Here is a 25,292-nt window from a genome sequence, read left to right as displayed (position 1 = left end):
CTTTTCCACCCCGACAATTTCTTGTGTTTATTTTATTAGGGATTAGGAGAAGAGGATATTGTCCTCTGGCTTCCTCCATCATCTTTGCAGATAAAATGCTTCTTAAAAAATTTCTGACATCAGTTGGAAAAAAAGTGCAATTCAATATAAGGACATCACAAAACTACAAATCTCATAAAAAGACAATATCCTTCTAATTTCATGCTTTTATTTTGTAGACATCTTTAATCAAATGATGTCTACACTATCCATTAATGGCTCTCAAAGTCTATTTCAATAGGAACAGAAAAGCCCAAGTAAAATGTTTCAATGTCAACAAATTTGAATAATAATACTTTATATTTGTGTAGCAATTTGCAAGGAGTTGACAGGGCAGAAGGTTAATGTCTCTTTGTTAACCAAGGAGAGGCTTTAAATTCTAAGTAATATGTGGCCCTTCTGGAATTTCAAAGGCATTGAAGTAATTTCCACAATTGGTTGTCTCAAACCAAGACCAGTCTAACAGAGAAGTTAGGGTCTATCAGTAGCAGATGCAAAGAAACAGTTCTGAACCCCAAAACATCTCCCCTGATAGGTTCTACCACCTGCACACTATCATCGAAGACTGGCTCATATTTCACCAATCACACTGATGTTAAAACGTTCTATTGAATGTTAGCACCTAAAGCCTAGGGCAAGGATTCTTAAATGACAAAATTTTGTGTCTTAAGGTGTTTAATACATGTATTATTTCATACAAGCAGTGGGTCCTTATGAGATACCAGACTCGGCATACAAGTACTGAGTGGAATTCAAGTGAAAAGCAAGTGCATATGCAAGCTGCCTTTGTATGGATTTCCCCACTGTCAGCAGTTTTACACAATGCCACAATTATATATCCATATTTTAGGTTAATTAAATTTTAATAAGCTCAATATTAAGTTAATTACTTTCCAATTTAACTATAATTTCTAACTAACCCAAACTTGAAAGATTGGCACCTGAGGTGTACAGAATACAGAAGGGTCCAAAAAGTTTGAGTACCTGAGTCTACAGCTTCATGAATCCTAGCTAAATAAATGGTATGTTTTGTTCAGGTTATCAGATGCAATACACCAAGTCATCACAGGGTCTACACTTGACTCATGAGCTACACTTTGCATCAGACAGAATGATAAGGATGGTAATGGTAAATATATCAGGGTGTATCAATGAAACAATATGCGTAAAAGCATGGCAGTCTGGCGTGCATGGAAAGCACTTATTATATGTTAGACCTTGTCATGAACCATGAAGGCGCTAAGATTTTTATCTCACCTGCAATCTAACAAATTAGCCTACCAGTTTAATGGATACAGGCAGAAGACGGGCACAGCAAGTAGCATGAGCTTCAAGTTTGTACTGGTTCCAAGTCCCACAGAGGCAACCCCAAGCATCATGGATGCTGCACATATAGTAGGCTTGTATCAAAGCTGAGGACCCAATCTTAGGGAACTTGAATTTTTCTTTAAAACCAGGCTATAAGCAAATCTGCCTGACCTTTGCCCTAGAGGGGGAACTTATCTTTAAAAAAGTGGACAATAAACAAATCCGCCTCTCTGCTCTTAAGGGAGACATCTCTCTTCTCTAGGGTTATATGCTCTACAAGCATCCTTAATAATATAATCCAGAACAAAATATGTCAACACTTCTGTTCACTAGACATGCAGAAGTACAAGAGACCCATGTAAAATTATATTCCCACAGACCTAATTAAGAAATGTCTATTGGTGTAAATAAATTTAGGGAAACCTATCCAAAGTACAGTGTGAAAGAAACAGAATCATGAGGGACTAAAGATTGGGAATCCTGGTTATGTGCAGTTGAGGTTCAGCTTTGTCATTTTAGGCTAGGATGGAGTTGATGACTGAAGGTTCAGGAGTGTGTGTGTGTGTGTGTGTGTGTGCGTGTGTGAGTGTTGGTTAGAGATGGGTGATGGATTATTAACGTGTATTGACAGCCTATTAGGTAACAGGTACCACATTAGGCAATTTGGCATAGCAGGTAAGAGCCAAAGGCTTTGAAGTCAGACACAGTTGGTTTATATCAGGCATCTGCCACTTTTTAGCTGTGTGACAAGGGGCAAGATACTTGAGAACTCTCAGATAATGATGGAGCCTTCTTTATAATATTAGTGTGGGAGTTAAAAACAAGATCACGGATAGCCAGGACTCATTCAGCCTGGCATACAGTAAGTGCCAAAGAAATGTTAACTATTGTAATCATTTATCTTTCTTCACTAAAAATTTCTGACAATCTGCATTATTCCCATTTCCTCCTTGAAAAACCATCACTTAGCAAAAATCAGCAACTAGTCTTAGGTTACATGGCTACACATGCCAAAGCTCAGATCTTACCCAAGTCTGACTCTCAAACTCTTTGCACTGCACCCCTGCACCTTCTGTTAAGAGAAAAAGGTGGGAATCTTTGTAACTAAACAGGAAGCATTGCTTTCCTTGTCTTTTCTGTAACAACATGTAATGCAAATAAATAAATAAATAAAATTCCTAAATATATGAACAAAAACCTTAGATACACCCTATGATACTTTTAAATCTCAAACCAAATGTTATTTCTGCCATGTTACTGGATTCCCATTTCAGATATACACAGAGTTCAGATGGTAATAAGGCTTCTTTTGCCCTGATTTAACATTATTGGATATTTAACTCCATTCTGGTTTATGTACTCTTGAGATGGTCTGAAATCCCTTTCAGGCAGGCTGCTGGTCCAGTCCCTATCAAAACATGACAGCATCATGCTGTAAATATTCTGCAAGTGCATTGGATTCTAATCCCAACAGAGTGACTGGTGCTTCATTAAAAACAATGGAATTCTACTGTTTTACAGCTTCTATAGTTCACATGTTTTCATAGTTCCTTCTTCTTTTCTCAAATTCAATAAAATCTGAAAATGTATTTCTTATCCACAGAAGATTTGCATCCCAACCAATTAAATAAAATGCAGCAAATGGAGAGGTGCCATAGAGGTTTTTATATTATTCCCTTCACACGGAAACTTTCTGATAGTTAGAAACAATAAAATAGTATTGTCTAATTCAAGATATTTTCTCAGGTACTAACCCACTCTCACTGGAACTATGTATTCTTTTCACACCTTACCCACTCAATTAATGTTCTCACCAAAAACAATACTCTTGGAAGCCATGGCAAATGAAGCAGACAGGACAACATAGCAATCTACATAGCAATCCTATGTGTTTGTAAATGCCCATAGTGGGACAACACAGCAATACACTATGGAACGTCAACAAGAGAAACCCACCTCTCTTTCCCGTATTGAGAATCAGAGATCTTTTAAAGGGAAATGTGACCCTGTCCATTTCAAACTCATCATGCATGTATGAGGGAAAAGAAGCCAATGGAAGGGAATGACTTACCCATGATCACAGAGCTGAGGAAGGACCTCTGTCAATGCTAGAACCTAGCAGCCTTGACCAATTTCATCTTAATAGTAATGCTTACTTTGGTAAAGGCCATAAAATGATGGCTCAAATTCTCTCCTATTGTGTAGAAAATTCTTTTAAAAGGAGAACTGACGTGTTCAAATCCATACATCTTCAGCTTTGCCTATCTTTTTCAAAGGTCAGATCAATAAGACATGGAATCAATTTGCAGCATGATCATCTCAAAAAGAACTAGCTACTGAAAGGAAACAAACAAACAAAAACCTTAACAAGTATTCAACTGGTTTATTAGAGAACCAAAAGAGGTCACTAGATGGAGAGTTTCCATGACAACTGACAGGCAAAAATGAGCAAAGGGCTGCTCCTAGCTATCTCACTGAACTGTGAATTAGGCACACCACTCCACCTCCAGTCCACTTTCTCCTCTCTGGCTCTAACTTCCTTGCATTGACAGCCCAGCTTCCTCTAGATCTATCTTTGTGTCAAGTAAAGGAATAACCTCTGTTAGGGAGAATGTAAGGGAGGAACAGGTTGCCTTATACCAGCAGTTATAATCAATAAAAATACTCAAGCGAAACAAGCCACTGCACTGTGGGGCTTAAAAGGGGAGAAGCAAAGCACTAAGATAAAATACAAGAAAGTCACTATTTTACTGGAAATTGTGTCTATTCCTTATGTACTAACTTGTTACTTAGCATTAGCAGTATCATTAACATAACACAGTAATATGAAGGTCTTTTTCCAGCACTAACAAATTATTTGTCCATTGCCCACCAAAAAATTCTAAGACATTAACTTTGACTCTCTGTGACTGGATTTGAAAGGAATCCCTGGAAAAAATAATCCAGCATCCCAAATCTGAATCATACAATTTCCATCATTTGACATTTTGTTTTTACTTTATTTTAAAAGTATTCTCTTGTGGTTTTTAAATTGAGCACTCACTAGGAAAGGATGGTAATTAGTTCCGAGTCTGACTGATTATGGCAAAGGTGTAAAGATTTTAAGGGCATATGAGAGAGCAAAATGCTGATGCTGTGATTTAGACTTATTCCAAGCCAAAAAGTTAAGTCTGTTTATGACTAAAATTAAAATAAACAGTAAATTATATCAGTGAGGCCAACACATGTAGAAATGAAGTAACTGTATTGGGGAAAAATCAAGCACAGACAGTCACAGCTTCCTATTTCATGTCTTCAATCTCTGTTAAACACCAAACTGAGGCAGATAGTTTCTAAATTTTAAACAGTCACACACAAAGGAAATTTGTTCTTCCTTTGTCTGATTCTCATCTCCTCCGCTTAGTGACACAGCCTGTGCATTCAAAATCAACAGGAACTCTTTTGCCCTTGGAAAGAAACACCAAATTACTTACATCAACAGAGCACTCAAGTTATGCATGAAGGATTTTCAATTCTCACAACACAGACAAATGTATCTCTACAAATCTGGACACCATTTAGAAAACAGAAGATACCACACTTATATCAATAGTTTGCTGTTGGCCTGTGGACATATTAATTTGTCAAAATATCAACACAAGAATAAAGCACAACTATGTTACTGAACCGAAGAGAAAGAGATGATCTCCACTGAGTTATTGATTAGGACTCTCAGTGACAAGTGATAGAAATCACAGTCCAAGCAGGCTTGAGGAAAAAGGAGATGATAAAGGAGGAGGAGGAGAAGGAAAGAAGAAAGAGGAAAAGCAGGGAGAGAAGGAGGAGGAAGAAGAAGAAAAATAAAGAATATATTGACTCATATGACTCAGAAAAGGGAAGTAGAGAGTAGTAAGCCTTTGAAAGACAAGGCAGAGACCAAGCCGCCACCTTGAATCAGTTTCTCTCCATCACTACGTTCTGTTTTCATCACAGCCACCATGGGAGAACAAGAGGAGGCTGGAGTCTCCAGACTCTACCTACTCAGAGGTTTTTGATGTGCTGGGAGGTTTATCAATCTCCTCACTGATACCCCAAGACACCCCAAGAAAAATTTCATTCCTTCTCGTTACTTCTGACTGGGTCTGTACCTAGTCCTACACCCATCAATAAGGCCTTGGAAATATGATGTGCTAACTGGCTTAGGCTTGGAGTGGGGGATGAATCTAGGAAAATCCTGAGGGGGTCTGGAGTAGCTAGAATTACAGATGATCTTTGAGAGGTGAGAAAATGTTAGGATTTAGAGAGAAACTTCTAATTTCAATTATTACCTATTTCATATATTTCATAATTTTCCTGGTGAATGCTAAAATATTCTTTCGAATTCAGCTATAATGTGTTAAATACCAGTATTTGAATTACAGAATGCTATGGGCAAAGGGAACTGGGGTGATGAATAAGATATAGTCGATGTTCTAAGGAGCTCGTGGAGGGCAGATAAAGGGGGCCAAACACATGATACTGAGTCTCCCTATACCGTTAAGAGGGCTGTGAAAAGTGTAAAATGTAGTTTATGAACAACATGGAAGCCTGAGAGAGGGTGGACTTAGGATTTAGTGTCTGATCCTTCAATAAATGCACTGTTAGTTCAGAGATTAGAGAGGACAACAGATCAGCAGATACCACTGTGGTCAGGGAAGGCTTCACACAAGAGGCAGGGCTTTGCAGGGCAGGCAGGTCACTAACTGCCCCCCGCCCAAAAAAAGGGATAAGACAAAAAATAAAGCTAAAACCGAGACTCTGGGAACAATTTTTAAAACTCTGATTTAGGTCTTATGTCCATAATTTCTTTTATGATCTTTTTTTAAACATTTTTTATTGTTATGTTAATCACCATACATTACATCATTAGTTTTTGATGTAGTGTTCCATGATTCATTGTTTGTGCATAATACCCAGGGCTCCATGCAGAATGTGCCCTCTTTAATACCCATCACCAGGCTAACCCATCCCCCCACCCTCCTCCCCTCTAGAACCCTCAGTTTGTTTTTCAGAGTCCATCGTCTCTCATGGTATGTCTCCCCCTCCCACTTACTCCCCTTCATTCTTCCCCTCCTGCTATCTTCTTCTTTTTTCTTTTTTTTTTTAACATATGTTGCATTATTTGTTTCAGAAGTACAGATCTGTGATTCAACAGTCTTGCACAATTCACAGCGCTCACCATAGTCCATAATTTCTTAATAAGATCGTCAAATAGATTCATTACTTCATTGTAAAACCACAGACCTGTCCTTCTGACTTAAAGATTAAGTACATCGAACAGTGCTACTCTTTACAAAGCCATGATGATTATTGCCTAAGTAGTCTTTTTGCTTTGACGGGCCCCGTGTGCCGGAGTGAGGATGAGGAATATCCATCCTGTGAAGTTCATCCTTGCTTATAGACGGAAGATCGAAATCGATAGACCTGCCTTTCACCCATGCTAACCCTCAAACATCCTTCTAGATTCTCCAGCCTCCCCCTACTAATACCAATGTCAACAGTAACAATACATCTGCGAGAAAGGTGACTGGCAGGCAGTGATGACACCAGACATTTCAACCTACATTTACTAGACTCTGGGATGGACTAATGATTTGATAGCATCAGTTGTGGGTAAGCCACTCCCCAAAATTCACCCTAATTTCATTTGATGATGGCAGGATCAAGTCCTAATTTTTTTCTCTCTTCCCAGGATCCAGTGCATAAATCAGAGAACCAGGAAGCCACAGCAAGTTGCAGAAATGTACCAAGTCCACACAGTTTCCTCTCTATCTTTAGAACCACCATGATGATGGTTCTTCCAATTGTGTGAATCAGGGATTATACTGGTTCAAGACCCAGATCAATACAAAATGCATCTGATTTCAACACTACTGAAAACCAGGTTGGGCTAAAAGAGCAGAGAGAAAATAAAAATCAATTTTTGCTTAGCTTTCCTGGCTTTGCATGGGCTTTTGGCAGACCACAGGAGCAGACTTTTAAAAATTGGATTTCAATCTGATTTTCATCATTTCAATGAAATGAATGATCTCACCTGAATAAGGTGAGATCTGAGACTTAAAAAATGTGGAAATGTCTTCTCCTTTCGGTGAATATTGGAGATTCTGGGGAAAATATGGATATTATTTTAAATGCCTGGTAGAGACTATTCAAAAAGAAAAGCTTAGAGTAACGACAGGTAAGCTCATATTAAAAATCCATCTACTTAGACACAATTCTGTTACTATGCCACTTTTTGTCTACTATAACCAGCTTAACCTAAAACTCCTTCAGGCTTGGTTTATGTTTCATGATTGTATATCAATGACCAAAATCTTCTTTGCTCTCAGTGTGCATTTGTAAATGGTAACTAGTTTGCAGTGCCACAGCCTATCCTATATGACCAGCTGAATCTCCTCATGGTATTTTTCTAGACTGATATACTGCAATTTTGGAGCATTACAGTGTCCTCCACAATGCTTCATGAAGCATCCTGGTAGAGCGTCTATTTTCCAAAAGGAAGCTGGAGATTTGCCCTCAGGAATTCTGAAGAAGCAGTATTCTCATAGGAGAGGGCAGAAACAACTCAAAGGAACAAGACTCAGGGTTAAGCTGTGCCCATCAGGGTCCCTTTTGTGATAGGCAGGGCTTTTGTTTTGACCATGGTAAAAAGTCGAATTGATTTAAATATTCGTTCTTCCTGGTAATCATTTCCTGGTGATACCAGTTGTCCAGCACGACTAGACATGTCCTTTAGTCTGTGCGGTGACTAGCATATACTTCCAAGGAGTCTCAAGTAGTGGTGGTATATAGCATTATTGTACAGAAAAGAAGCACACCTTGGGAAACTGAGCAGTGACCTGCACTGGTCCAATGAGTGGAGCCACTCAGTAGACCTGACAGCCTTGTAGAGAAGCAGTGATCTCCTGGAGCTAACTCCGAGTGGAAGTCAGAAAAAGGAAAATGACCTTGACCATGTGGTCTTGGCCTGGGAATAATCAGATACTGACATGTAAGGGATACACCAACTCAGAATTGCAGAAAGTTCAGGGAGATATGGACAGATGCAATGAGAAGGATATATACTTCCACATCTCGACTAAGGTGTTTCCGACTGGGGAAATAATGCAAGAGAAGCACTAAGGATAAGGACAGAAGTGTGATTCATACAGGGTTATCTATAATAATAAAAGCAAACAAAAAACAGCTGATATGTATACAAAATTAGAAGACCAGCTAACTAAATTACAGTTCTAAAGCCTACAGGATTATTATAAAGGCATTGAAACTGGGATTATGTTAACACAAGCAAGTTTTTATGATGCCATTCTGCACTCAAAAAAAGCACAATATAAAACACTATGAATTTTAGGATACTAACGAATGCACATGAAAAGTAATATACAGAAATGAAAACTGCATGAGATGATGTTTTTAATAGTGAGTGTCTCATTAATATTATCATAAATTTGTCTTTAAATTATACAAATGGTATAAAGGAGAGGTAGTAAGAAAGAAAACAACTTTGCTGAAGCTTGTATGTATCAAACAGACACTAAAAGTATCTCTTCCCAGTACTTAGATACATGGAAGCTTTTGATACACAGAGGAAAAGCTCATTTTTCTCCCTAGATGTAAGCAACTGAAAACCGCAAAGAAGGGTATGAAGTAATGCAGGCACACAGTCTGGCAACAAGCAAACACATCCTCCCTAAATTAGCTCTCCTGGCTCTGTTAAGATATACATAATATTACAGTACTTGAGTATATGATTTACAAACAAACAAACAAATAAGTGCCACAACAAAGTGATCAAAATATTATACCTACAAGTGTATGGGGGCCCAGCCAAAAAGTCTTCAGAGACCCCTGGTGTCCAGGAATGGATGCAATGCTACTGTGAGTTGCCAAACAGTGGCCTCAGATCATGTGTGCGAGCTCTATTTAAGAATGTCACAATCAATAAAAAGAGTGACCATATTAAGTCTAATGTAATTTAAAAATGCATTCATGGTAGGGAAATATTTTCATTTTCTTTCTTTACAATATAGAAAATACATAAAAGAAGAGAGCAAAGCATTAAAGAAAAAAAAATGAACCAATCAGAGACCTAGGGCCTTCAAATAGAAAGGACTTCTTCGGGGACTCCCAATCAGGCCTCTTTTCTTTGGGATGCTCACAACCGTTCAGAAAAGCAATAAATCATCCAAAATTTGGTGTTTGCACAATTTAGACACACGTAATCACACTCCATGCCTGTCTTATTTTGTGTCTCTATTTTTTTGTTAGTTCACTTTTCATGTAAGTTTATTTAGCCCCAACTCTACCGTTTTGTTTTTTTCCCCTGATCTCCAGCCACAGGGTCATATCCTCCCTCTCTGCCATCCCATCGACAACCAAGCCCATTATGAGCCCCAAATTCCCAAGGGCCACCCACCTTCTTTCCCAGGTTCTACCTAGACCAGAGAATGGAGGTTAATATTTCTTTGACTCACTAGCTGGGTATTGACCACACCTCAGACCACTTTAATTTCCTCATTTGTAAAATAACAAGTTTGAACAGAAGGCCTTTCTCATTAAATATGAGAGATCATTGTGCAAAGGAAAGGCATGACCCAGTATCTTAGGGAGAATGGAGCTATGCTCCATGTTTTTTAAGATGTTTCAAATTCCTTAATTTTGCAACACTGTAATCTAGACTAGTAGATGTTTTTCTTATAACAAAGAGGAAAGCAAATCAAGCAGTTCTCATTTCTCTAAAACGGCTAAGCAAATTTTCTGTTAAGCATTTTCAACGGAGGACACAAGCTAAGGATTAAATGAAACAAGAAATATTTGAGTTTTTAAAAGGAGATTTTTAGTATTATACATCAAAAACAAAATCTAAATGGGATTTTTTTGTTGTTGTTGCAATTTTAACAAGTAAATGCAGCTCAGTGCGGGAAGACCCTCACTGGAATGAATGATGTCTCAAGTACACCCGGAATGAAACCATGCCCAGAAATGGCCAGGCAGCCCACCAGCGTGCCTCCAAATGCCTAGATTCATGCTTGGTTTTGGTTAGGAGAAACATATCTGGGAGTTGTTTCTAAACAGCAATGGGTTTCCTTCAGGACAACTGGGCATTGATACACTGTGTGCAATGATTTTGAGGTTGAGTCTGGGTGTGCATGGTAAAGAGAGTCTGGATTGCTGTTTGGCATGAGTTAGGTGCTGAGAAGTAGGGTAGGGAGCGAGTAAAGAATGTCAAAGGGAACAGCAATGCTGCAGCTGGGCATCTGGGGCCCTTGACGGACCAAATGTGTTGACACAAAGAGGAGGAAACTGAGGCTCCTGGAAATATGACAATTTCATAGAATTTAGGTGCCAGGATGAGGACCAAATTGCAAAACCCTCAATGTATCCTAAACATCCTCAGGCATTGTCCTAAATATAGCAGTCTCCTTTGAAACTTAATTACTCTCTGAGCTCAGAGCAAGAAATTCCCCAAGAGATGGGATAGGATCACCCGCATTGTACTTGGATGGGGAAAAAGGCAGAAAAATGGAAGTGAGAAGCACCTGTGAAAGAACAGAGCTGGGGCTCTGCCCCATCCTTCGGTGGCAGAAGGAGGGCCAGAGCACCTGGGTAGAAGGGACCTCAAAAAAGATATGGAACAAGACAACCTGCCCAATAGGCTTTTAGTTATCTGTTTCCAGATAATGCAATAGATCTGTAATATAGACCCTCAGTCCCCCTCCCTGTCAAAATACTACATTTTAGCAATATGAACTGAAGAGAAAGAGAACTATGCACCAGGAACCCCGGAGTGTCTGAATAAAGGCCAAAAACCTTTAAATAACCATCTATTTTGGTTTCCACCCATCTAGAGAATGCAAACTTAAATGCTTATAGAAAAGAGAAGATAACACGAAACCATCCAGTGGATGGCGGGGGAAGGATGATGCATTGGGATAAAGACGTAGTAAACACAAAACTCAGGCTTCACATAAAAGCTATGACTGCTCTTCAGTTCTACCTGTCCACTGCTTCACACACTGCCCAGTATGGGCTGATCTTTTATTTTTTTTCCAAAGAAGCAGGTGTGTAAATTGTTATGTGAAATCTTCAGATTTTTTTTAAATTTGAAAGTAAAACACAAATGTTCTGCTTTCTTTCTTTATAGCAGTTTTATTCATAATTGTACAAAGATTTACTCATAATTTAATTCATAATTGCCAAAACTTGGAAGCAACCAAGATGTCCTTTATTGGTGAATGGATAAATAAACTACATCCACACAACAGGATATTATTCAGCACTAAGGAGAAATGAGCTATCAAGTATCCTATGACCTCACTGATATGAGGAATTCTTAATCTCAGGAAACAAACTGAGGGTTGCTGGAGTGGTGGGGGGTGGGAGGCATGGGGTGGCTGGGTGATAGACATTGGGGAGGGTATGTGCTATGGTGAGTGCTGTGAATTGTGCAAGACTGTTGAATCACAGATCTGTACTTCTGAAACAAATAATGCAACATATGTTAAGAAAAAAGAAAAAGAAGATAGCAGGAGGGGAAGAATGAAGGGGAGTAAGTTGGAGGGGGTGATGAACCATGAGAGATGGTGGACTCTGAAAAACAAACTGAGGGTTCTAGAGGGGAGGAGCGTAGGGGGATGGGTTAGCCTGGTGATGGGTATTAAAGAGGGCACATTCTGCATGGAGCACTGGGTGTTATGCACAATGAATCATGGAACACTACATCAAGAACTAATGATGTATGGTGATTAACGTAACAATAAAAAAATTAAAAAAAAAAGAAATGAGCTATCAAGTCATGAAAAGACATGGAAGAACCTTAAATTCATATTGCTCAGTGATGGAAGCCTATCTGGAAAGACAATATACTGTATGATTCCAATTATATGACATTCTAGGCAAGGCAAAACCACGGGGGCACTGAAAAGATCTGTGGTCGCCAGGTGGGGAAGGAGGGTGGGATGAATAGACCGAAAGTGGAGTTTTCTGGGCAGTTAAACTAATATGTATGATACTACTAACTGCGGATCTGTGTCATTATGCATTTGTCTGTACCCAGAGAATGTACAACACCAAGAGTAAACCCTTATGTCAACTACGGACATTGGGTGATAATGATGTTTCAATGTAGGTTAACCAATTATAACAAAGTATCACTCTGATGGAGGATATTGATAATGGGGAAAGGCTATTCATGTATGGGGGCAGGGAGTATAGGGAAAAGATCTGCAGCTTTGCCTTCAATTTTGCTGTGAACCTAAAACTGCACTAAAAATAAAGTCTATTCCAGAAATACATACATACATACATACATACATACATACATACATACATAAACACTTAGCCACAAAACACATACACACATACACATACACACATATACACATACACACATCATATCTGCAGTTAAAATTTGGTAAGTAGACAACTGTTTTCAAAAGCTGGGCACCTCAAAGAAAGTTACTAAAGTTTTTGCTGCTTGTCCTTTTACCTGCCAAGCTAATCACTGATCTTGGGCTAGCACAGAAAATGCTTGGGATATTCTGTGCAACTTAATTCCTACAAAAATGCTTATAAACTCACGTATCACTAGACAGCATTTGTTTTTTATTATAAAATAATTTTTATCTAATTTTTAAAAATTTAGCATTTAAAGATTATACCTTCAAGAGAAATAACTGTCATGATTTTAATGACAGATCTTCACCTCTTTCTCGTTTTCTGTGGCATTAAATATGGTTTAGAGTATTCCCCCAGAGAGCAATCAGTTAGCATCCATTCAACTTTCATCAGGAGATCCTGGCTTTATCTCCTCTTATTTTTCATTTTCATTACACAAATAATACTCTCAACTCTGAGGAAAACTGGAAATCTACTTGCTCTGTTTCAGAGTTATAACCTCTTCTGTATTTATTTATTTATTCAGATATTGTAAATCATGAATTGGTTCCTTGAGAAGCCCAGCTTGGAAAACTGCTGTTTTAAAGTAGGGGCTGGTCAGCTGCTTACTTTAAATCTGGATAAAGCAGGGTTGTATCAAGAGCATCCAGACAGGTCTGTATGTCCAGAAAAGTAAGAAAACGTAAGGCCCTGTTGGTGGTGACAATGCATTATTCAAGGATTCATGATTTGCATGTTGGGGGCATTCACTGAACTTTTCAGTTTTCTTTTCACACAATAAAAAGGTGTGAAGTGAAAACAAGGGATGAGATATTATGCCACCTGCTTGTTTGGTTTCAAAGGGATGTTGATCAGAGTCCTCCATCATGCAGGTCTAAAAGTGAATGCAAGGAGTGGAGCATACACCCCACTCCCACATTAGTAACAGGCAAACAAAACAAATAAGAAATAAGTAAGAAATACATTAATTTTTATATTGAAAAAATAAAAGAGAAAGAAATCGTGTATGGATCAGTTGCCAATTAGTGCACTGCCTTATCCCAAGGTTCCAAATGGGGATTGTTGGCATCTCTTGAAAAGATAGGCCCAAAGAGAGATGGAAAGAGAAGACACAAGAAAGGGGCTGCCCAAAGGAACTCAAATCCACCCCTCCAACCACCCTTTGAACTCTACCCTCTGCACTTGGAGGGAGAACCACCACTAGATGCCATACTTCTTAGAACTTGTTAGTTTGGCCCTGAATAATTCCTTCCACTGGGTCACCTCTAATGTCAAACCTTCATTCTAAATACATGGTCATGATAAACAAAATAACATAAAACAAAAGCATGTAAAACCTATTATGGCATCTAATATAAAACTTAGGTTGGGAACTTAACCCATCACCCACCATCAGTGCTCCCCAAATAAAGATATTTGTGGGATCTTTTAAACTCCAACGTGTTCACTTGTCCTTAAAAATTAGTCAAATTCCAAGGCACCTGGGTGGCTCAGTCATCGTGTCTGCCTTCGGCTCAGGTCATGATCCCAGGGTCGTGGGATCGATCCCCACGTCAGGCTCCCTGCTCTGCAGGAAACCTACTTCTCCCTCTCCCACTCCCCCTGCTTGTGTTCCCTCTCACACTGTATCTCTCTCTGTCAAATAAATAAATAAAATCTTTAAAAAAATTGGTCAAATTCCTTCTTTCAAATATTGAGATAATTCCCCCAATATATGCAGTTACTATTGTCTTCCAGAAAGTAAAAGCCAAGCCTAAAGCTCTAACAGCAGTTATAAATAGTTACAAGAGAGAGGCATGCTTAATTTTTTCCAAGGGATATGAAATCAGTGGTTATCTAAAATATCTAAAATCATACCTTACATAAAATAACCTTAATAAATACTTGTTAAATTGAGTGGTATTTATAAAACTTCCAGGAATTATGAAATAAGCTCTTAAAAATGGAAATTCCACCATTTAAAATGAATTTAATTAAAGGTAATTAATAACTTAATTCAAAGACATAATGACACTGGGATGGATTAAGTGTCAAAGAGAGCTGATGATTTATTTTGCCTGAATCTCAAAAACTAATGTGTGACGAGCACTATTTTCTATACAGCTAATAAATGTAGAAATTAATTTTATCATTTTAGAAAAGAAAAAAACAGCTGATATGTACCCCTCTGTTTTCAAAAATCATACATCTATTTTGACCTAATAAATTATTATTTTTTTCAGGTCTTGCATTCTAAATGGCTCTTATTTGCTATTACTTGGCTGAAAGTTCCATTATCCTGGCTTGTGATATGTCATAAAAAATCATAGAATCACAGATCCAAAAGATAAGGAATTCTGCTCCCCTTATTATCATCCATCAGATAAGTCAATTACCACTAAGCTTTCTTACAGGTAAGACAATCAAGGACACACAAGACCAGTGGTCCTGGAAAAAACTCAATGTGGGCTTATCCCTGAGTCTTCCTACAAAGACTCTTTCAGCTGTTCCACAAAGTAATCATCCAAGGAGAAGGCAAATGGCTAATGAGAACCAAAAGAATCATCATAAAATATACTTGAGGAAAGTAGAAACAACCAGAGCTGGATGATCTGAGACAAGATCTTTCTCTGGCAGTTATCGTCAAAATGTGGGACTTTGGCTATGAACACAGGACGCAGTTCATCTTTGAGTATCAGCACTGGCAGATTACACTTAAGAACTGGGCTGTAAAAGGCTTAGTGAGGAGGGGAAAGAGCCCTCAATTGATAGTGAGCCATGTCTGTCCTCTGACCTCAGTGTGGAATTCAGGAGTGGTGGAATGTAGGTCATGGGCAGCCAGTCAGAACAGATTAGCCCCAAGACCGCTTCCAACTCCAGTACTCTAAGGTTCAGGAAATACGGCCTCCAATGTGATACAACGTGATACGCTTCCTTATCACTTTATTTAGAACTCCCCTCCATCTCCCTCTACCCATCTCCTTTTGTCAATTTCCTGTTCTTCAAGTCCTTTTCTCACTATTTTTATAGTTCCTTTTCCCTCTCATTTCATTCTGGATTTCAGATTTTCCATCCTTCCTCTATAATTCCAAAGTAGACCACCTAATTCTACTCTTCTGTTCAGGTAGGGCTACCCTTTCATTTCAGATTTTTTTAAGGGGGTGTTGATACAGTATTTTTCCAGATGTATGTCATTTCCTGCAGAATTAGGGACACTTTAATGCCCTACCACACACAAATATACACACACAGAGTATACACTTAAACTAGAAAAAAATGTAAATTATAGAAATCTATCTATATGGTACTTTTTAAATTTTAATTAAAATTATGATCATGCTTCATAAACTACACCTCCATTCTCCCCCACCACACTTTTTGTTTTTACTTTTCACTTTTACATGCTGAAACGCACCTGGCCATGAGGTCAGTTCTTTAATGGAAAGGGCACTCCAATGAAATTCAGAGAATCTGTTGTTTATCCTTACTTAAATGGCTTAAATATGTAAACCTACTTATATGGGCACATAGTGAGAATAAGAAAATGGATTTAAAGGTGCTGGACTTCCCCCAAATGGACACAAAAACCCAATATGTATAAAATTTTGTGTATATCAATCTAAAACTTAGGTATATTCAAACACACAAAAATAAAGCTTAAAGAGAATCAATACACTGCCATGTACACAATATATAACAAATAATGTCTGGAAAATACAAAGAACTCTGTTTACTCCTAAGAATAAGAAAATAATCCAATACCACACACAACGAAGGTCATGAACAGGCACTTCATAGAGAAATACATATATCTAATAAACATATGAAAAAAATCTTGAAGTTCATTTGATGCAAATTTAAATAACAAAATTCATATTACTGAGCATCAGAAAGGTAACATTTAAATTCATTAATTCAACAGATAATTATCAAAAGCCAACTCCATGCCAAGCATGATGCCCCAGCCACAGAAAGTTATCAAAACTCACTGCCTTTAAGGATTTGGAAGGAGAATCTCACATACGTTTGACAAAAGAGAAGCTTGGGTAAATCATACCGGAGATTTTGGTTGAATCTATCAACATTTTAAATCATCCTTGATTCTTTCTTTTCTCTCCCATTACAAATCCAATCCTCTGGTAAATCCTAGATTCTTTCTACCCTCAAATATCAATCCAATCTGACTCCTTCATACTGTGTTTCTAGAAGTTACCCCAAGGCCCCTTTATCTCTTATCTGGCCTATGATAGGAAAAAATCCACAGGGATTCCTGCTTTTTATATTGTGGATCTAAAGTCTTTTTTTTTTTTTTTTAAAGCAACTACCGTCCTATTTTAAATGTAAATTAAATCATGTCGCTTATCTGCTTAAAACAATACAATGAATTCCATCACTTAAAATAAAATCCAAAATTCCTACTACTCTACCTTCTGCCTCTGGGTCCAACATGGAACAGCTCATCCCCAGAAATTCCGATTCTGTTCAATCTTTTCACCTTGGCTACAGCCCTTTGCCTATTTCCTGCTCTCACTTAAATGATCCTTCTGTACCAGTTTTTTATTACAGTTTACCTTAAATTCTGATAACACCCCTGTCACTCTCCATGACCAAACCCTGCTCTATTTTTCTTCAGAGCAATTATCACTACTTGACATTTGCTGCTGTATGTTTTTTTTTCACATTTTATACTTATACATTCTTACACACGCACTCTTATTTATTTGTTGGTTGTCTTTGCCACAGGAATTTTGTTTATTTTGCTCAGGACTATATCACTAGTTCTAGAACCATGACTGAAATAGTAGCAAATGCACCATAAATATTTGCTTCATGAATGAAAGAATAAACTCAAAATATATATAACCTTTCATCCAGCATACCAATTTGAGGAAATTATCCTAAAGAAATTACACAGGAGCAAAAAGGAGTGCATGCTCCGGTATCTACTACAGATTATCAATAATCGTGGAAAATGAGGAAAAACTTGTATGTCCACCAATGTGCAAGTCACTGGACAAACCATAGAACATCCATCTTATATAAACAGTACAAAAAAAAAAAAAAACCCACCAAGAATGAGGTAGACCCCTATGATCTAATAATGAAAGCGCTCCAAGACATGTTGTTAGGTGAAACAAAAAATGTAGGTCATTGGCACAGCTATCTTTTTGAAAATCTGATAATGGGTAAAGGGTACCACATTTTATCTAGGGAACGTCAAAATAGCACAATATATAAAAGAAGCCAGCAAGAACATCTCACAGACTTTGTGACAGATGTTGTATTTCTATACCCTGATTAATAGCCTGACATATATACCTGTGGATGTGATCAAATGAAAGGAATCCTTCATTGTGCTGTTACCTGGCTGCCCAGATATCATGCATCTCAGAGGCAGAAATTTTCTAATATTTCCAGGTAGTCTGCTCCAGGGTTTACCTTAAGAAGTAATGAGACTATATATTCTACTTTGTTGACACTTGTACACATTGTCTATTGTCTGTTCTTCGTCGAGTGGAAAAAACAGATTACTTCCCTTATTTCTTTGTTTTTCTTTCTAATTTTATAAATGATGCTTATTATAGACAAATTAGAAAAGACATAAAATCCTAAAGCAAAATGAACATGTCATCTATAATCCTAACACCAGGAGAAAAACACTCTTAAAATTCTTGTTTATGCACTTTCAGCAACTTTTCAAAGTAGTCATATACTCTCCTCCAAATTTGGAATATTCTCTTTAAGCAGAGCTGAATTTTTTTTTCAACAAACATTTATAAGCACTCCCTCCCCAAATTAAATATATATGAAAACAAATTTTATCTTGCTATCTGCATTCTATTTTAGTTTCTTTATGCAGTATTTATTCAACCAGCCATTCATTATTAAATAAGAGATATAAAACTCCTACTATACACTGGTCACTAAAATACGTGCTGGCCCCCGGGCTGTGATCTGTCCCTATCTGTCAGAAAAGAAAAATGCTTTGCTTTATCCCAAAGAATTTCCTTCTTACAGTTCCTTAGGATCATCCTTCATGTTTCTCTTTCTCTCATACCCTGGATCCAGTCCAATCAGAAAATCCTATCAGCTCTACATTCAAAATATAACCAGATATTTTCTAGGTGAAAAAAGGCAAGGTATGATAGAATTTATATCATATGCAAACATGTCGTGGTAAGAAAGGAGAATAAAAGTATAATCTGTTTAATGTTTTCCTTTACACACACACACACACACACACACACACATGCATATGTACAAAGATATGCACATCAAGAACCCATTGAAAGATCACTGAAAGAATAAACGGGAAACTAACAAATGGGATGCAGGGGTCTGGGCTATGATTTCCCAGGTACACCTTCTTAAAGGGTCTTAACTTTTTTTTGAGAGAGAGAGAGAGAGAATCTTAAGCGGGCTCCATGCTCAGTGCAGAGCCTGACACTGGGCTCAGTCTCACAACCCTGAGATCATGACATGAGCTGACATCAAGAGACCGACTGAGCCACCCAGGTGCCCCTCAACTTCTGAATCATGAAATGTACTGCTAATTAAATATAAAACTGAGATATTTGAATGATATAAATAAGTGTGTAAATATCACAACCCAACCCTTCTCCTCTGCCTCTACATTTACCACATGGACCCACTCAGGATAAAATTACATTGTCCCCTTCTCCATTGTCCTCCATCATCATCCCCATCTGTGCTCACTATTTCTTAATAGCACCTTATCCTAATAGCACCTTAATAGCACATTATTGCCATCTGACATATAACATGCTTTACTTATTAGTAGATTTTTTGTTTAATCATTTGTTTCTATAGTATGGCAAGAATTCTCTACATTGTTCCCTGCTCAATCTCCAGTGTCTTGAAGGATACCTGGCACATATAGTAGGCATTCAAAAGGTATTTAGTTATTGACTAAATGAATAATAATTAATATATGCTGAGAATGATAAAGTGGGATTACAGGGTACTACAAGGACAAAGTGCACAGATCAAGTAACCAATCCCATTTTGGTGGGCATTCCATTTATTGAAAATATTTCACTATTATAGAGAATTCTGTAATAAAAGCCTGCATACAGAAATCACTGCATACATATCTTATGATTTCCTTAGAACAAATTCCCAAAGATAAGTGACTAGGTAAGCATATACATTTCAATGACTTGATACATACTGTCAACTTGCCAATTTGGAAAACTATGATGATTTAGCTACTTGAACAATTACTTTTATCTTGTGAAAAGATAATAATTTGACAAGCAAACATCGTTTCAATCTGTTTGGCTCTGAAGATCAATTAGCTTGAAATGTCTTTCATTTGTCTCTTGGTAATTTTTATTTATTTTGCAATTTGCTTGGTCATATCCTTTGCTCTTTGCTATCATTTGTCTTTTTCCTTATTAAATTATAAAAACTTTCATTTTCCAAATACGCTTACACTTTACCTAATATGATACCATTATTTTTCCAGTTTGTTGTCTTTCATTTAATCTTCCTTTGACCCACTAACATTTTAAGTTTTGGTTTCATTAAACATATCCATATTTTCTGTTACAGTTTTTGGCTTTACTTCAATGATTTGAAAAAATTCACCATCTCAAGAAAGATAAAATTCACTCCTGTTTTCTTCAGGGTTTTGTTTTCGACATTTCTAAATTTAACTTAAGCCTCCTCCTTCCCTCTCTTCTTTCTAAAACTGGCTCCCTTTTTATAGGTGTTCAATTGGCTGATTTCCCCGTGGTAGCCACAGAAGTCCTCTCTAGTGTGAAGGAACTGACTGCAGAGGAAACAGCTCCGCAAGGAGGGCACAGAAGGTAACGGTGGGTCCCATCAGTCAACCTTCCTGGTCTAGCAGGACAAGATCCGACAGCAGCTGTTTTCCACTAGACTTCAGCTCAACACATAGACTTCCTCTTGATTTAGCCAATACATTTCTTGACACATGTAAAGCATGTGCAAGATAAAAGATAATCATTATTTTCCTGGATAATGCGGAACCTTCCAGATGGTGTTTAATCAAGTATATCTATTTAGTAGGGAAGTCTTTGAGGTCTCACATGATCTTCCTTGACATTGATAGACTATTATTAACAAGAGGGGAGAATACCTTCTTTCAGTATGCCTATTTCTTTTAACAAACAGGTATGTTCCCCTCCCCGTTTTTATCATTAATTTCTATCAAATAATTCACCGTAGCAGTTTTTAAAACGTATTTCAATATGACACTTCTCTCTCACTCCTAGATCACTATCACTTTGACATGGTTTATAAGTTTTCTACAATCAAGACGTTGTGGTTTTGTTTTGTTCACATAAACCTCTTCAAAAAATAAATGCAAATTTAAATACCAATTTTAAATGAGTGAAGCACATAAGCGGAGACAGATCTTTACCTGGAGTCAGCACTTGTGGGTCTGGATCTCGTCCTCACTCTATGACCTTGAGCAGTAACATTTAAATGATCTAATCTTCATTTTTCACATTTATTAAAAATGAGACTATAGATACATGCCTATGTATATACAATAGTTCTGTTGGCCAGGTGAATATGCTCACACATGACAGACTACTGCCTCACCTGTCATGGCAGTAGATGTATATTAACTTTCCTAGTGACATCTCTGGCTTAAGTTCCCTAAAGAGGCAGATTCACAGCAGCAGAACTTCTACCTGCCTCCCCAAGTAGACTTCTTCCATATGACACTTTGTCTGAGTTTTCTAATCTCTTTATTCCAATGGAAACCACCAGCCTGTTTCTCAGTGGAGGTGCATACTGTATAGACTGCGGTTGGGTTAGATGCAGGACGCTTGTTACAGGGACTGCTGGAGTAGTGTGGGAGATGGAGGGTGCTGCCTTGAGCAAAGACACTTTTATCACTCAACCCACATCCCTTTGTTTTTCAGAAGAAGTAAGTGGGACCAATCCAGGGCCTTTCGATGAGTTGTCCACAGGAAACCAAGATTCAGGCAATAGTTAGAACCAGGTAAGACCGTGGCTGTCATTCAGGGCTTGCCGCAAAGGAAGGCTCCCGGTCAGGAAACTCCTTGGTACTGAAACCACTACCACCTCACAAGTCTTGACATTTAGAATCTATTATTTCACTTCCTTGTGTTTTGCCTCCTTTCACAGACCTGGATTCAACAGGTCCTCCAAGATCCAGCTGTTCTGCCAATGTTAGATGAAGCCAAGTCTCTACCATCCTATTGGAATCTGAACCCTATGCAATCTATGTGCACCCTGGTAGCACAGCCCCTGCTATTTCGTGACATGCTTTGTGCTCCTGAAGATAGTAACAAGAGCAAAAGGTTTCTCTTGGGCACAGAAAATACCATCCCACGATCATAAATTGTCTGAAGCAATTTGTGTTATCTACTTACAATATTCAAACTCCTAATCCAATTAAACTGTTCTGTGGACACACTGTTACTCAAATACACTTCTTGTTTGGTCGGTTGACTTATTTTAATATTTATAAGATTCCATGGTGACTTAGTGAAAAGAGCACTCAGTGTTATTACATTGTTATAGCATCCAGAGTTGATTTTTAAAAACACAGATCTGATTACTTCATTCCATACTTTATGGTCTGAGGACAAAAAGCAGAATGTATAAGTTGACTGAAAGGCCCAGTCTGGCCCAACTGGGCCACCTCATCTGCCTCATTTCTTACTATGCTCCCTCTGGCATTGCTAGAACACTCTCTCCCTCTCTCTGCCCCCTCCCCCCAGTGTCACCCTTCTCATCTAAGCAGTTTGTGATATGATAATGATAAATGATGCAATGATAAACTGCATCATTTAAATCTCAATTCTAACGTTATTACCTCAGGGAAGCCTTTGCTGAAACCCCTATTTATGTGCTCCTACAGCTCTTTATACCTTCTTCATACAGCACATCAGAACTTGTCATTATAAATATATTTGTGAGTTTATGTGATTAATAAATATCTCCTCCACTACACACTAACTTCTTGAGGGCAGGGAACATGTCTCTTTTGCACATCCGTGCCTGACACAGAGCCTACCATGTAGTACACACTTAGATAAATTTTACTGAATGAGGGGTGCCTGGGTGTCTCAGTCAGTTAAGCGTCTGCCTTCGGTTCAGGTCATGATCCCACAGTCCTTGGAATGAGCCCCAGGTTGGGCTTCCTGCTCAGCAGAGGAATCTGCTTCTCCCTCTTCCTCTGGCCCTCCCCCAGTTTGTGCTCTCTCAATCTCTCTCAAGTAGATAAAACCCTTAAAAAGGATTTTATTGAATGAAGGAAGGAACTAAGGAAATGAATGACTTTTTATTAAACTGAGCATTTATGACCCTTATGTTACACATTTTAAAAACTCTGTATGCCACTGTCATCAGTGATGGATATATCACACATGCTGTAACTTCTGCATCCCATTACGGGTACAGAAATAAGTGAGACACCAAACAGTAATTGTAAACAGTGGAGTTCTACAAGAGCATTAGTTGTTGCTGTCATTACCTCAAAGCCATAAAAAGGAAGAATGGTTTCTCTTCATTAAATTAGTCCTGAAGTCCTAGTACTTATAAACTGTAATACTACTGTCTACACTCACCCATTCAACTATTATTTCATTCATGAAATATTTACCAGTTGCACACTGCTCTAAGATCATTACTTAAAGGCATCTGGGGGGAGGGTGTAAGTCTGACGGCAAAAGAGCAATATATTTATTTGTTTTTTATGATAAATAGTCACACAAATGCTACAAAATAGAAATTTGATTTCCCTTTAGTCTGCATAACAATGCCTACATTCCTGAGGGCGAAGCCATATGTCAAGCAAAACTGACAAAGTGCTTTTCGAAAGAAATGACAAGGGCGCCTGGGTGGCTCAGTTGGTTAAGCGACCGATTTCGGCTCAGGTCATGATCCTGGAGTCTCAGGACGGAGTCCTGCATCAGGCTCCCTGCTCAGCAGGGAGTCTGCTTCTCCTCTGACCCTTCCCCCTCTCACGTGCTCTCTCTCTCATTCTGTCTCAAATAAATAAATAAAGAAAGAAAGAAAAGAAAAAAAAGAAATGACAAAGATTGTTTTGGCAGCATTAAGATAATAATGCAAAGTTTCTTGAATAGTTCCTCTTGCACCACTCTCTGTTAAAAACAACTGTTTGGGTTTTAACAGGTCTGATCTGGTCCTGCCTCCCTGAGCAACTCCATGCCTGTTAGCTGTTCGCTAGAGTGTAGCTATTAGAAAACAATGAACAAATGTGATATTCCCAGTATGACAGGAATATTTGTTAAAAAGGAAAAAAAACCACAAATTAAATTAATTTAAAAGAAAATAAAAGTGAGACCTACTCCCTGGTGTTCTAAAACCTGAGTTACTATAGTTATCTTCAAGAATGGATGTTCTCATATAACTAGAATGGAAAAAATACCACTAGCTTCAAATTTTTCAGGAGAAAATTTACAGCCTTGGGTTTATAATGAAATAAATAAAAATGCTTCATTGTTTGCAGGTTCGTTATAGTTGCTATTTTAAATTTTCATGTCAAGAAAAAATAAAGATAAGTGAGAAATAAAATTTGCTGTTATGTACTATAAACTTTTTTTTTACATATTTAGAATTTATTTTATATATTTAGAATTTTAATAGCTAAAAGTAGATGGATATTCTTGGTTTTTATTTGGGAAGGGATGCTGGAATTACTTCTATATATAGATTTACATTAATATTTGAAAACTGTCTTAATGAGTTTAGAGACAGAAATATCTACAAGTTGGATCCAAAGAACTCTGAGAGCCAATACAGCAAGATTAACTGATCATGTCCTAAAGGAAAAAAGGGAGAGAGGGAGGGAAGGAAGGGGAAGGAAGATCAGAAGGAAGGAAGGGATGGAGAAAGAATCTAAGTGTCTTGGGTAGAGAACTGGCTGCTGATGTGTTCCTAAGTCATTGAGATGGCTGTCTCCAGTCTCTGTTGGTTCTAAGACCATCAAATTCACTGACATAGAGAGAACAGACATAAACTTTGCATTTGCTTCAAGTCTTGCATAAGGTAAACACCCAGGTGAACACTCAACAGACATGGAATTTTGAAAGCTGTATGATTATAAGATTTCTCACAGTGCAGAAAATGTAAAAAAACATATACTGCTGAGGCCCCAAATAGGCAACCAGTGCCAGGACTCTGGGCCTCTTCCTTCCTTGCATCAATCAATCATAATTGAAGCAGAGGGCGCCTGGGCGGCTCAGTTGGTTAAGCGACTGCCTTCGGCTCAGGTCATGATCCTGGAGTCCAGGGATCGAGTCCCACATCGGGCTCCCTGCTCAGCGGGGGGTCTGCTTCTCCCTCTGACCCTCTTCCCTCTCATGCTCTCTCTCATTCTCTCTCTCAAATAAATAAATAAAATCTTAAAAAAAAATCATAAGTGAAGCAGAAAAGCATGTTACAGTAAGAGGTGACTTAGCCAGATTCCAAATTCCATATGCATGATAACAAATGTCATCTCAGATTATACGTGTATATGAAATACATACCTATACGCAATAAAGAAAATATATGAATAT

At 38.0% G+C, this 25,292-nt stretch overlaps 1 protein-coding gene and 1 long non-coding RNA gene across 11 annotated transcripts in view; one reads left to right on the top strand and one right to left on the bottom strand.

Annotated features, from left to right (window-relative positions):
* Window positions 1-25,292, bottom strand: part of NRG3 (neuregulin 3) — a 1,141,239-nt gene that overhangs the window by 878,699 nt on the left and 237,248 nt on the right. The gene's annotated exons all lie outside the window — the stretch shown is intronic.
* Window positions 6,341-7,291, top strand: LOC113923596. The gene is made up of 3 exons (XR_003520376.1): window positions 6,341-6,395; window positions 6,829-6,978; window positions 7,058-7,291. It is a non-coding gene; the product is annotated as an uncharacterized LOC113923596 (long non-coding RNA).

The sequence above is a fragment of the Zalophus californianus genome, chromosome 15, assembly GCF_009762305.2.
Source record: "Zalophus californianus isolate mZalCal1 chromosome 15, mZalCal1.pri.v2, whole genome shotgun sequence".
In the NCBI taxonomy this organism is placed as follows: Eukaryota; Metazoa; Chordata; class Mammalia; order Carnivora; family Otariidae; genus Zalophus; species Zalophus californianus.
Note: the sequence above shows the minus strand (reverse complement) of the source record. Positions and strands in the feature narration are given on the sequence as shown.